The sequence below is a fragment of the Dermochelys coriacea genome, chromosome 3, assembly GCF_009764565.3.
Source record: "Dermochelys coriacea isolate rDerCor1 chromosome 3, rDerCor1.pri.v4, whole genome shotgun sequence".
NCBI classification, from domain to species: Eukaryota; Metazoa; Chordata; order Testudines; family Dermochelyidae; genus Dermochelys; species Dermochelys coriacea.
This window is the reverse complement of record NC_050070.1, coordinates 93256057-93266933: the sequence shown is the minus strand read 5'-3', so window position 1 is coordinate 93266933 and position 10877 is coordinate 93256057. Positions and strand designations below refer to the sequence as shown.

The following is a 10877-nucleotide window of genomic DNA, read 5'->3' as shown; positions in this document are numbered from 1 at the left end:
TTCCCCAGCCAAAAGCAAACATTTGCCACTTGTTATGCCAACTCCTGAGGGGGTTGGTTTTTTTAAGAGAAGCTTGATTTGATCCATAGTTTGCTTTAATATTTTACTTATGTGGTAATCTCTGAAACCACCAGAAGCCATAAAGACTAGGATTGATATTTAAGTACAGACTTACAAAAGGAAAGCTGTGGCCATTGGGTGCATTAGTAGTCATGGTTAGTAAACAACTGTCTGTAAACCACCTCTGCATCTTTTACACATTTTAAGTAAAGCCTTTCCCAATACAATAAGAAGTGTGCTAAGCAAACATGAAACAACATTTTTGAAGAGATCTAAATAGAAAAACCAAATGAGACATGATTTTAGAAAATAAATCAACGGCCTTTTTATACTTTTAACTGTATAAAACATGAAAATGTTTATTTTTTTCTTTAAGAAAACAAAAAAAATGCAAATTTTGGAAAAAGCTGTCAGGGAAACATCCAGAGGCCAAAATGCTGCACAAACTCATCAGCATGTAATGATGCTTATTCCTGGGCACTTCAGATTGGGCCCTGAAGCTACAACACTTGTATGCAAATAGGATAAGATTTTTTTAAAAAATAGACACCATCTCTTGTATTAGTGATAGCTGCAGGCAAGGTTTGTTTTCCCTCACTGATTTGCTTCAGGTGTGTCTCATGTCATGGTTAACTCCTTTAATGCAATGCCTGCAGATGAGGTTGTAAAAATCATTAGCCATGCTCAGCAGATGCTAGGTGCTGTTCCAATAACTTCTTTTCTTTAATTAAAATTCTAAATAAATCATGAGGTTTTGCAAACACAAGCCTACCGTACTTGTGCAAGATGAAAGCTGTGCCGACTGCTGGCAGTCTTCGTGGAATTCTAGCCTCTTGTTTCTTCTATGTTTTTTCCCCCGAGCCTTCACACAACATCCCCATATGCACTTCTTCAATGCTTAAAAATCATTATTGCTGAAGATCAATACCAGAAAACATCTGTGGCTCTTGCTGGTGTGCAAACAGATTTACTCTTTTCTACAACAAATGTGACTAAAAGCTCCCTGTAAGGAATAAGGGAATATCCAGTATTTACTTTCCTATTGATCTTTCCTGATGTTCTTGTGAAATAGAAATTCAGGAATATTAAATTTACACTATGTTCAGAACATTTATTTGCAGTAAAATATGAATAAATGGAATCTTCTTCCTCTTTGTTTCTATGGGAACAAGTTCTACTGAAAAACAATTTTGCTAATAATATTTTATTACGTCTAATTATATTAATTATAATTTAATATAGCATATTAAAAGAATTTAAGTTATAATGAGAAACTTTTATACTGGTGCAAACTTGGAAAAAAAAATCAGACTTTTGAGCAAAAAGCAATGTTGCCTGTAATTTTTAGTTTCCATTGCTATTAGTTCTAATTATTAAAGGGGTTTGCATTTGAAATCTTAATGGGCTGATGTTATATCAAGGCAATTAGGAAAAAAGTCACAGAGAAGCATTGGCATGACATGTCCTTCATGTTGCTACGCTTAGTGTTTCCCCCTCTGGCAGTGGGGGACGGGGGCCTAGAGTAAATCAGTCCCACTCCAGAGAGCTTTTATTCCTCACATGCATTTTATTTTAGAATAGATTTTCCCTTGGGTCTCAGCTTAGCTCATGGAGGACTCTTTGGTGAAACCAAAGAAAAATTCATAACAAAAAAGGAAATACCTTTCCTTGTCTTCCCTCTGGGGTGTTGCCATGTTATACCAGCTTCTCTTCTGGGTGCCCATCCTTCCTTCCCCAAGCCTTTTCTCCCTGCTGCAGCTTCTCTCTCATCTCTCTCAACAGAAAAGGAGTTTTTAAGAGACACAAGCAGCCCTTAATTGGACTCAGGTGTCCCTAGTTATACTGTGTAGCAGCCAAAAGCCCCAAACAGAATTTCTGTGCAAATAATTAAGATATGGAACCGGCAAACTGATTTGTTTGGGGAGATCCTTATTCTCTACATGAAATGACACTGAAGTCAATGAGGTTCCACATAGATCTGCCTTCATGGATCAGGCTGCAGAATGAGGACCTATAACTTTGTTTGTTCTGCAATTATATTGTTCGGAAATTAACACAGTAATGCCAAACCATGGTTGACCTTGGGAACCTGATTTTTTTTAAAACATACTTTGGACGGTAAGTGAGAAGAGACCTTATCTCGCTGGAGGAATTAAAGCTGACACTGAGAATTCCCTGGTTTCATCTTGTGTTACCACACTGTTGGTACTGATATATAGCTTTCCATTAACTTCCCATGCATTGCAGGATCGAACTTGGCAGCAGCTTTCAAGGTAAAAGAAATTGGTTCAGTTGTTTATCATCACATCCATCCACTTGTACGCAAATGTCAAAAGTCAAGCAAGTTTCTTCACAAGATGAAAATCAAGCAATACATGACACTCCCATGACAGCCATTACAATAAATGAAGCCTTGCTCATCATATGCCAGCCTTCTCTTCAATTTCTGATTCCTGCAGTGAAATCAAAACCCATATTAATGGCACCACAGACATTTTCTTGGAAATCATTTTGGTGTCAGTAAGTCAACATTGTAACTTCACTGGAGGCTAAAATAAAAAGATGGATTGGAAATAGAAATGCTTTCCTGTAAAAATAAATTTCTGGGATGATTAGTAAAAATACCAAAGAAAAATATAAAGAACGATATGAAAAGTAAACATATACATTTAAATAAAATACATTATGACTCTGCATTAGATAAAAGAGCACTGTTATGTTTGCATCCCAAATAGACCCACACAACCCCATTGTAGGTCAGCAGAAAAATTATATTTTTCAACAGAGCACAACAACGGCCATACTGGGTCAGACCAAATATCCATCTAGCCCAGTATCCTGTCTTCCAACAGTGGCCAATTGAAGGTGCCCCAGAGAGAATGAACAGAACAGGTAATCATCAAGTGATCCATCCCGTTTCCCATTCACAGGTTCTAGCAAACAGAGGCTAGAGACACCAGCCCAGTCCATCCTGGCTAATAGCCATTAATGGACCTATCCACCATCAATGTATCAGTTCTTTTTTTGAACCCTGTTACAGTCTTGGCCTTCACAACATCCTCTGTCAAGGAGTTCCACAGGTTGAACATGCGTTGTGTGAAAAAATACTTCCTTTGGTTTGTTTTAAATCTGCTGCCTATTAATTTAATTTGGTGATCCTAGTTCTTGTGTTATGAGAAGGAGTAAATAAAACTTCCTTATTTACTTTCTCCACACCAGGCATGATTTTATAGACCCCTATCATATCCCCCCCTCAGTTGTCTCTTTTCCAAGCTGAAAAGCCCCAGTCTTATTAATCTCTCCTCATATGGCAGCCGTTCCATACCCCTAATCATTTTTGTTGTCCTTTTCTGAACCTTTTCCAATTCCAATATAGATCTAACAGAGCCACACACAGCCACAGGAGAGGGGCTATATTTTCATCCTGACACTTCATCTGCATAAACATGACCTTATCACCTGGTCAGTTGGGATGGTTCCACAATATTGGCAACATCCAGGTGGAGATGAAGAAGATTAACAAACGTCTCATTTAAATACTGGGAAGTAGTTGGAAAGGTCTGACAAAATGAGCAGAGGTGGTATAAAACAGGGCAATTTTTGGATTCACTGTAGTGTTTCTGTTCACATTGTATACTTCATTGTCTGAATACGGAGGACAAGGTAGCACATTATTGGGAATATGTCCCCTGCATGGTTTCTGTTGTCATCAGATGAACTTTTAAATGGCACTTATTTTCTGTGAATGGTAGGACAATAGTTCTCTTCATGGGAGGTCCTGGGTTCTCAAGTTGAGTGAAGTTATTCTAGGTTAACAAGGTGATTCACAATAGTTCAGTAGGATATCATTTAATGGCTGCCAGGGTGCAGGAGAGGTGAGACTTCCTTGTTTCTTTTGTCATCAGGGTGTAGGCTCACCACCATTCCTTTTACTACCAGAAAGAGCATACTTCTAGTTACCTTTACTAGTAGTATACATTTTTAATGATAAGTAATGACTTTTTGAAAAACTTTTGATACTGTGTTTTTGGCTTGGCAAAGTCATGGCGAAACCAGACTTTCATACATTCCTAATTTAATTATTTATAACAGCTGGGCTCACAATTCATTTGTTTCTAGGTACAAGTTGTTGAAAATTAAAATACTGGGGAATTTTGATTTTCAGAAACACCTCCTGCAAGAAATCCTAATGCACAGAAATGATTCGTACAAACAAAAAACACCTTTAAAAAAGGCACTAAAATGTAAGTGACCTTTGTAACTCAACAGGATACTCAGACTGGAGAAAAGCCATTTAAAGCATCCATTTTTAAACAATTTAATAAGGCACTTGTCACCACAGCAGGAAAGAGACAGAAAAACACTTAAAGCAACTACCTTTAAAAGTAATTTATTTTAGAAATCATCATCTCGAGAAACATACAGGAAACAAAATGCAAATCAAGTAACTAAAAATAGTTTCATCTAAATCCCAGCAGTCAATATACAGTAGGACTGGGGACATTATTAAAGTTGTTACAATGGAAAACAATATGAAAAAAGAATTTCTTAGAAGTTACTTTAATTGCCACCTTAAAATATGCAGGACCATCCTAGCCATGATAAAAAGTAGGTAACATAATCCTTGAAAATACAAATCAGCAAGAAATAAAAGCCTGTACCTTCTGTCATGGACTTGATTGGAAGCAGGTCAGTCCTTTATTTGAGAAATTTACTAGACAACTAGAAATTATCTTGGAAATATCATGAGTACTGGGGAGTACCGAAGGATTTAGATAAACCCACTTTATGTGTAGTCTTGAAAAGGTAAAAGAATGATGCTGGGAACTACTATTGACTAAACCTAATTTCTGGTTCCTAGTAAAATAATGGGATAAATTTAAGACAAAATAATGTTAGATGATAGAATCATAGACAATCAGAATGCAGAGCTGCCAACTCATGATTTTATCATGCATATCAGAATATTATGTTTTCTTTAAAGCATCTCCTGGTCTCTTGCAGCAGTCTCAAGAAGTTGTGCTCATATTCAAAATGGCTTCAATTTCCCATTACTTTTAATTGGAGTAAAGCAACAGGCTGCCTTCAATTAAATGGTGGCTGTGCCTCAGGGCCACAATTTCCCTTCACCTTTGCAGTGGCATTGAAACACTTTAGTCAAGATAACTGCCACCTACCCTTGTTTTAAATGACAGTAACATTTGATTGTCCCTCTGGGAGGATGGCACTCCCCTCCCTGTGCAATATAATTTGGAAACTAGACAGGAGGCAGTGGGAAGATAGAGAATGTGAAGAGGAGCTAGAGGAAAGGGGTTCAAATGGGAAAATGTGCTGGATAGGAGTTTGTGAGGAGAAATGAAGGGAAAATATGCCAGGCAAGTGAATGTCGGGGAAGAGGTGAGATAAGAGTCTGAGGAGTGCAGGAGACTGAATGGGGCTGGGAAATGAAGGGAGGGTCACAGGGGCAGTAGGAGAGGATATATGAGCCTATTTCTAATAAAGTTTTGTTTTTGTTTTTTGTAAAAATGGGTCAATATTTAAGTCAGTCTAAAAGTCAAAGCACAATTTTCTATTTTTCACATTTTGTTACAAATATATTGCATACTTCTTGTTGCAATGCAGTGTGAAGGGAAAAAATAATGATATATTAAACTGTTTATACCCAAGGCCTGATCCAGAAGTCTACTGAGGTCAATAGAAAGACTCCCTGGTCTGAAATGAGCTTTGGATGAAGCTCCAAAGCATCAAAATATAGAAGGAGAAAGGTGATAATCAGTATAAGTATTGCATTATTACAGTTCTGGAGAACAGGAATTATCTGCCTCTGGAAAATTTCACATTTCAAAAAAAAATCATTCTAAATCAGAACTCACAGTCAGAAGTGCAAAATTCTCGACAGGAGGAATATTTTCAGAAAATGCTATTTCAGGACAACTAAAGTAGAATTTTAATATAGTTCTGGTCTCAGCTCCCCAGCAAGCTACCTGGTGGCCCCCGAGGAGCTAAAGAATCTAAGAACCAGGCTCCCCAGTAGGTGGTCTGCCTAGGAGCTAGGTAACCTAGGAGCCTGGGCTATCTAGCAGCCAACAGGAAGGCTACTTCGGGAACTGAGAGGTCAGGAGCCCAGGGAGTCCTCTAGGTGTGCCTCTTGGGAGCCTGAAATCCAGGTTTTCCTGGAGAAATTGTATTTTCCTTAGGAGAAAACACAACTGTGGAAAAAGGCTTTGACCAGCTGCTGATCTGCTGCTTATATAGGGCATAAGAGCCTGTCTGCTGAATCTTCCAACCAATCAGGCAGTCTTTTATAGCCTCTGCAGACCCTAATTCCTGACAGATGGCTTCAGTGGAACTGAGGTGCCCTCTAGACAGTCTCTCAAGGAACCTGAAGCTCCAGCATTTGGGAGTCCTGGCTCTCACTTTCCCTGCTAAATAGCTATGGAGCCTGGGAATTGGGCAACCTGGAAAGGCAGCTCCCCATGGATTTGGGCAGCCTAAGGAGCCAGTTCCCTGTTTTCCATTGAAAGGTTTAATGGAACTGGTATGTTCTCAGCAGTGTTTTCTAACAGAAGACTGTTACAATGGAAAATTTCCAACCAGTTCTATGCATTTTTCCTATAACACCACCACCAGGAAAAAGTAAAGGAGTACTTGTGGCACTTTAGAGACTAACAAATTTATTTGAGCATAGGCATTCGTGAGCTACAGCTCACTTCATCGGATGAATGCAGTGGAAAATACAGTGGGGAGATTTTATATACACAGAGAACATGAAACAATGGGTGTTATCATACACACTGTAATGAGAGTGATCAGGTAAGATGAGCGATTACCAGCAGGAGAGGAAAAAAAACATCTTTTGTAGTGATAATCAAGCTGGGCCATTTCCAGTAGTTGACAAGAACATGTGAGGAACAGTGAGAAAGGGGGGAATAAACAAGGGGAAAATTTTACTTTGTGTAATGATACATCCACTCCCAGTCTTTATTCAAGCCTAAGTTAATGGTGTCCAGTTTGCAAATTAATTCCAATTCAGCAGTCTCTCATTGGAGTCTGTTTTTGAAGTCTTTTTGTTGAAGAAGAATCGCTACTTTTAGGTCTGTAATCGAATGACCAGAGAGATTGAAGTGTTCTCCGACTGGTTTTTGAATGGTTATAATTCTTGACGTCTGATTTGTGTCCATTTATTCTTTTACGTAGAGACTGTTCAGTTTGGCCAATGTACATGGCAGAGGGGCATTGGTGGCACATGATGGCATATATCACATTGGTAGATATGCAGGTGAATGAGCCTCGGATAGTGTGACTGATGTGATTAGGCCCTATGATGGTGTCACCTGAATAGACACGTGGCATAGTTGGCAACAGGCTTTGTTGCAAGGATAGGTTAGTGTTTTTGTTGTGTGGTGTGTGTTTGGTGAGTATTTGTAAGCAAGGACTGGCCTGTCTCCCAAGATCTGTGAGAGTGATGGGTCACCCTTCAGGAGAGATCCTGGATGATGCACTGGAATGGTTTTAGTTGGGGGCTGAAGGTGATGGCTATTGGTATTCTGTTATTTTCTTTGTTGGGCCTGTCCTGTAGTAGGTAACTTCTGGGTACTCTTCTGGCTCTGTCAATCTGTTTCTCCACTTCAGCAGGTGGGTATTGTAGTTGTAAGAATGCATGATAGAGATCTCATAGGTGTTTGTCTCTGTCTGAGGGGTTGGAGCAAAGTGGCTGTATCGTAGAGCTTGGCTGTAGACAATGGATAGTGTGGTGTGGTCTGGATGAAAGCTGGAGGCATGCAGGTAGGCATAACAGTCAGTAGGTTTCCGGTATAGGGTGGTGTTTATGTTACCATCGCTTATTAGCAACGTAGAGTCCAGGAAGTGGATCTCTTGTATGGACTGGTCCAGGCTGAGGTTGATGGTGGGATGGAAATTGTTGAAATCATGGTGGAATTCCTCAAGGGCTTCTTTTCCATGTGTCTGCGGACAGTCAACATAAAATGTCTCGCGGCCTGCCTGCGGATTACCCTGATGGGCCATGTGCCAAGGTTGCCGACCCCTACCATAGATATTGAACCCAGTCCTGGTTATAGTTGGCTCCACCTGGAAGAAGGGTTACACAACTAACAAAGAAATGATTGAGTTCCAAACTTTAGTAACATTAGTTCTTTTTTTATTTTTTTATTTTTTTTGCTAAGAATCACCATATTCAGATTTGAGATAAAGACCAGTTTCACAAATGTCTTGAATGAGAATTTAAAACTAAAATCAGTCACAGAAAGACAAAGCTATACAACATTCAGGGTCATAACCATGTATCAGTAATGAACAAAATAATTTTCTCAAGTCCACAGTTGTATTTTTCAAATTACACTAAATTGGAGACCTAAAATATAGAGAGACAAGGTGGGTCAGTAATATCTTCAATTGGACCAGCTCTGTTCATTATAATAATCAGAAGTTGGTCTAATAAAAGATATTACTTCCCCCAGCTTGTCTCTCTGGATACCCTGGAACCAACACAGCTACAACACTATATATCTACAATATAAACACTTAATTTACACTTCAAAGGGTGCACCTGCTAAAAGACTGGAAGCAGAGAGAAAGGGATACCAAGAAGGGATTTAGGAGCCAGGGATCAAATATTGTAGTCTGAAGTATGGATAACAAGGGTAATTTTGTTCATGAAGTTCCCTCCCTTACCACCAAGGCAGCTGGGCCACAGCACAGAGATAAAATAAAGTCAAAATCATCATAAAATAAAGACTAATAGGGAGATCTCTAAGAAATATATGGGCTGGGGTGGGGGATGAGTTGTGTCAGGGCACTATTGCTCGGCAGATGCGCAATTCTCTCTCCATACACAGAAGATTTGAAATTGGGTGTGGCAGTTTATGAATAAAGACAAAGGATGGGACTGATATATGGGTGGGGGGAGGAGGAAACACATGGAATCCTTCAACTAGGAGGAAAGCAGACACCATGTCTGTCTCATGAAAGGAAGATCCCAGCCAGGCTGGGCGTGAAGTGCTGCAAGGATTTGGGGATATTCGATTTCACTATAAAATGCTGTGTGTTAAGCAAGGCAGTGATCCAAGGTGGAACTGGGGTGTACCATTTCTTTCAAAGGAGCAAATCTGTGAATCCTATGAGTGTCCAGTGGAACTCCTGAGAGACGTTCAAAGGGCCAGAGAGCTGGAATGTGCCTATTGCTAACCTTTAGAGAGACTGTGAGGGGAGTGCTTTTATGTTGCCTGTGACCAGTGGAGTCGGGGAGCTGACCCCTGGCAGGGACAGACAAGGCCTCTTCACACTAATGGCAGGTAGTAGTGAGGTGCCTCACAACCCTGGGTCACGAAGCATCACACCTATCTTCCAATGTCACTTCCCCTTTCCAACAGTCATACTGACCCAGTTCATTGAGTAGGCCTGTAATCCTTTATTTAAAAGAATATATTAGCCAGCTTCTCTCAGCATTTCTAACAGTGTCATGATGCCAGACACTGAATTATGCTCAGACTGCTTCTCTGTTACACGATCACGTGAAAATCATTTATCTGGCCCTGACACAAACTTGCTATATCATCATGGGAAAATAATTTACCCTTTCTTCTTATTTATTTTAGGTCCATCATCACAGTATCTGAGCACCTCAAAATCTTTAATGTATTCTCTTTAACAAAAAAGACTATCAAGTAGTTTTGGGTCCACCTTTTGGATTTTATAAGGCATATTGAGGAATTATAGTACCATAACTATAAAGTCTACCTATATTGAAATTTGTATGCAGTTCATTTGTTTGTTTTCTTTTTTTTTTTTGTCATTCAATAATTGTTTTCAATTGCCACTGCTTGTGAGTCATCCACACGTAGATCAATTTAGTATATGCAGATATCTTTATTTGACTTATTTAAAAAGATATTTTCATGATTTTTATTTTACTGAGAACAAGGTGTTCTAAGAACCAGAAAGTAAAACTATGTGACAGGCAGTGAAACTAGGCAAGCTGATTGAAATGCAAAGAAGTAAATAGCACAAATGGTGAAGAGTTATTTGGCGTTTTGTGTTTGTTTTTAATTCCTTTCCATTTTAATTATACATCATCTCAAATCAAATCCCTGATCTTAATAGCTCCATTGTGCAGGAATTTAACTCCAGATCTGAATTTGGCTACTCAGAATTCAACTTAAATTCTAAGATGTTTTCACTGTCACCGACAGAGAAACTTCTTAAGCTATTATTTTTATATTTACAATATACTACTATATAGAAGTTCACTGCATAACCAGTTTTCCATTGGATGGCATATTCAAGCACTACCGTAATACAAACTAGTTAACAGGTTTCATTTCTCACTCACTGTGATGGTACGAAGAATTTTTTGGAAGATACTGAATAACTGAAATATCTAATTTACCTACCCTTGCTTACATATACTTCATTCTAAAGACTGATTTTTGAGCATGTTATGAAACACAAAAATAGATAATACTGAGTTTAAAAAACACAGACCTGGAAGTTGAGAGTTCTGAGTTTGCGCTGAACTTGTTACCATCTTCCTGGAAGACCATTGGAAAGTCATTTATATTTTGTCCTTCAATTTTTCCATCTGTAAAATTGAGGCAACAGTGACTCTCAGTGATCCTGGGAGGTTTAAGTCATCAATATTTGCAAAGCACTTTGAGATTTCCAGGCAGGAGAAGCTCTATTAATGCAAATTATTGTTATGAACCATAAGACCAATAGGTCATGGAAACCCAAAAATAATTACTTTAAAAATAAAGTCTCCAAAAGTAAAAACTCTGAATTTTTCAGTGTGAAATTTGTCA

General features: G+C 38.8%; 1 long non-coding RNA gene across 1 annotated transcript; it reads right to left on the bottom strand.

The window, feature by feature from the left end:
* Positions 1-477: 477 nt before the first annotated feature.
* On the bottom strand, positions 478-10659 carry LOC122459336. Its single transcript, XR_006279951.1, has 3 exons — positions 10561-10659; positions 1723-2513; positions 478-1063 (listed from the first exon to the last, which is right to left on the bottom strand). It is a non-coding gene; the product is annotated as an uncharacterized LOC122459336 (long non-coding RNA).
* Positions 10660-10877: the final 218 nt, after the last annotated feature.